The sequence below is a fragment of the Lissotriton vulgaris genome, chromosome 1_1 (genome assembly GCF_964263255.1).
Source record: "Lissotriton vulgaris chromosome 1_1, aLisVul1.2, whole genome shotgun sequence".
NCBI lineage: Eukaryota > Metazoa > Chordata > Amphibia > Caudata > Salamandridae > Lissotriton > Lissotriton vulgaris.
Window position 1 is genome coordinate 234,705,795 of NC_141685.1, and position 3,646 is coordinate 234,709,440.

Here is a 3,646-nt window from a genome sequence, read left to right on the forward strand (position 1 = left end):
TTACAAAACAGATAGCTGTTGTCCCAAGAATGGCAATAAGGAGAATATACCTCCAGGTAAGGCTCCAACACCTCCTGTCACTGTTAGCAGTGGTCCCCCAGGTGGTGGGAGCACCCCCAAGAATTTGGGTGGGTTTACTTTTGGAGGACAGGTGGACTCTGGCCTATCCAGGTCCCCTAACTCAGATACTCTTGTCTATGAGACTGGCATGGGGTTTGCCAATTTCACGGCTTGCCCAAACACTTTGAGCAAGTATAGACAGGAGCCCCTCATCAATGGCTTGAAAGTTGAGGCCTTCAGAGACACAGGGGCTAGCATCACCATGGTGGCTGAATGTCTAGTCCCCTCAAGGCAACTTTTACCTGATGCCAAATATCAGGTGACAAACATTGATGGCATAGAATCCAATCATCCCATGGCAGTAGTCAATCTTAGCTGGGGAGGTGTCACTGGCCCAAAGAGAGTGGCAGTGTCAGCAAACTTGCCTGTAGATTGCCTACTGGGTAATGATTTGGAAATCTCAGCCTGGGCTGAGGTTGAACAGCAAACCCATTCTAGAATGGTAAATCTCCATGGAAAGGTTAGTGGGGCTGTAATGGCTACAGCCCCAATTCAAGATGTCCTTCCTGAAAAGGTTGGGAGGGCTGAGCAAACCTCAGCCCCATCTTTAGATAACTTCCCTCCTGAAAAGAGTAGCAGGGCTGTACTAGTAACAGCCCATACCCAAACTGAGTCTCCTCCTGAAAAGGTTGGTGGGGCTGTGATGGCCACAGCCCAAACTCAAACTGATACATGGGTAGTGAAGCCTGAAATGATGGATCACTCCACCCAAACAGAGAGCATTGAGGAGGAAGAGAAATCTCCCTCCCACCAGACTTTAGGAAAGGATCAGCCTCCTCAGGGAACTGATCTTACCCCTGATGAAGGAACTGTCCCAGAGGTTGTTAGGCCTGGCCTGACAGAGCCTCTGATGGCAGTGGACCCTTCTCAGGAGGGACCCAGTCTGGAGCAGGTAACCTGCCCCTCTCTACCTTGCCTTACTCAGCCCAGGGCTGCAGAGGACAAGAAGGACAGTGAGACCCAAAGGGCCCCCTGTCAAATAAAGCACCCCCATCAACAGATTAGGGGCACCGAAACTAGTAGCCCTAGTGAGGTGAAAACTTTAAAAACTCCTGAGGGATCCCCCTTAAAAGTAGTTAGGGACCTCCCCCAGATGGATATTGTTGGGCACAGCCAAACCTGGGACCAAAAGGCCCCAAACCTGACCTGTCCCTCCAGTAAGCCAAACAGAGGGACCCAGCCTCCAGCTTTAGGTAGCCAGAGGTTGACCCTGAGAGCACAGTGCAACTCAGTCAGAGAAAGAAAGGCACACATGGTGGAGAGTGATTGGAGGAAGCTGAGCCCTACAGAGGAAACTCACTTCAGTACTCCATCCCAACACCAGCCTTTGACTTTGCAAAGACACACCACAGGTAGAGATTCCCTATGGTGGAGACCCTCAGATACCCTTAGGGTGAGGGATTGCTTAGTGGACCATGAGACAGGGGGTTACCAAGCCAGAGCTGGTACTTCCTTATATGGCCACTTAGGCAATATAGGCTTACCTGGTCAAGGATAGCCTTATCTCCTTTCGTTTGGGGGGGGGGTTATGTAGGAAGGTGGATATCTGACTATGGTTACCCCCAAACTTTTTGCCTGGTGTTTAGCTGGTTTTTGACTTAGTTGGCCTGGGATCCTGCTATTCAGGGCCCCAGGCTGATTGCTCTCTCCTTAAAATGGACTCCATGTACCTTAGGTGCATAACACAATTGGAATTGGTTCACCTTATAGGCCCCTGTAACAGTGTACCATAGGTACCCAGGGCATAGGTGTAGCCAAGGCCTACCAGGGGCTGCAGCATGTATTGTGCCACCCCTGGCCTGGCCTCCATATTTGACACAACTGGCTGATCACTCAGCTGGGGTAAGTTGGTGTAATCACCTCTTACTTAGGTACAGTATGTCTGTGCCTAACCCTAAACTGGACACATATGTTCCTATCAGCCACTCCTATGGAAGGCCTCATCAATCCTGGAGGCAGAGTGCTTGGAAATATGTGAGATGGTGCTCTAGCATGAGCTGAGCCTGTCTGCAGCTGTCGGGAACCACTCCCTAAGCTGTTCCGGGATATTGCCATACCATATACTCTTAAGTGCATTATAATCCTCGCGGTTAAATGCTATCTTTGGTTTGGCTTTATCAAAACATGTCGAGTAAGGTGTCATACGAATTGGAATACTATCCCCTCGCCAATTCTGGCGACGGGGATAGCATTCCACCCTTCTAGAGGGACACGACATGTGTGTAGCCTTAACCCCGGTTAAAGTTAAACAGAGCCTCAGCTTCACAAAATGGACGCTGCCACCACAGACACAAGTCTGGCCTCCTGCTGCTGACCGAAACTCGGCAGATGGTGGCCTGGACAAAGGGTTTCCTGCCTTGGGAGGTGCGAGCACCACCCCAGACAGGATTTTGTGTATTGGGTAGGACAGGGCTGAATAGAATCAGACATGCCCGGGGCACACAAGGTGTCCCCGTGCATAGGCCAGCCCAAACCGGTTCTGGGGCCTTCCAGCCCCAGTCCTGGCGCGGAGCTGGACAAAGGAAAGGGGGTGTAACCGCCCCCCTTCCTGGTTCCTCCCAGAGGAGGGACCTAGTAGGTGATCCACCCCCTAGATTGGAATAAGAGGGGGAGCAGTGCCATTGCACAGCAGATCATCCCGAAATCAACTTAAAACTAAGAAGAAGACTGGACTTCGACATTCTGCTGCACAGAAGACTGAAGAAGAATCTCCCTTGTGGCCAAGGAGTGACCACCCTGTGAACACAGGTACCAACCAGCAACTCGACGTCTGCTTTGCCGCCGCCTCCCGCCGGAGACCGAGCCCAGAGCCCGACAAGAACCAGACTCCCAGACCTCTCAGAGCCCGATCCACAGTCCCTGCGAAGAAGGGACCCGTGGAGGCACCGAGTGACGTGGGACCGGACCTCTTGAAAGACACTCGAAAAGCTGACTGCGCAGCTTCTGAGGCATCCTCGACGTTGTGCTTTGGGGATTGAGAACCCCCACCACCGAGCAGCCCTTGCACCGAAGATCAGCCCCCCAGCATCTCCACGATCTGCGTGGGGCCCTTTTGCACTGTGCCACTCGACGCGCCATCCCGGCCACTAGCCACGCGGCCAGCGGCCATCTTGGCGACGAACCCGAAGATTTAAACAGCAGGTCTGGTTGCTCCAGACCTACCCAAGCTCCTGTGAAAAGGAGCCCTCGCTCTGACCTTGCTGGTCCGAGTGAACAGCATCTTTCAACTTCTGCGTGGCTTGCATTTGCCAAGGCCTGTTTGCCCCGATCAGGTCGCCGACACCGCCAACAGCGAGAAGCCTACGTGGGACAGCTCGTGACCGACTCCTGGACGTCCTCGACCCCGGGTATCCACGTGGCTGCAGAAAGAAGCTACCCGACAACGCCTGTTTGCACCCGACATCACCTGGTTCCACTCTGGTTCCACGGCAGTCACTGGCTAGTGACTTTGAACACTGTCCCCTCTGCTTTCAGGTCTTCAACTCTTCCGATCCACCCTTGGATCCACCGGAACTCTTCTCATCGA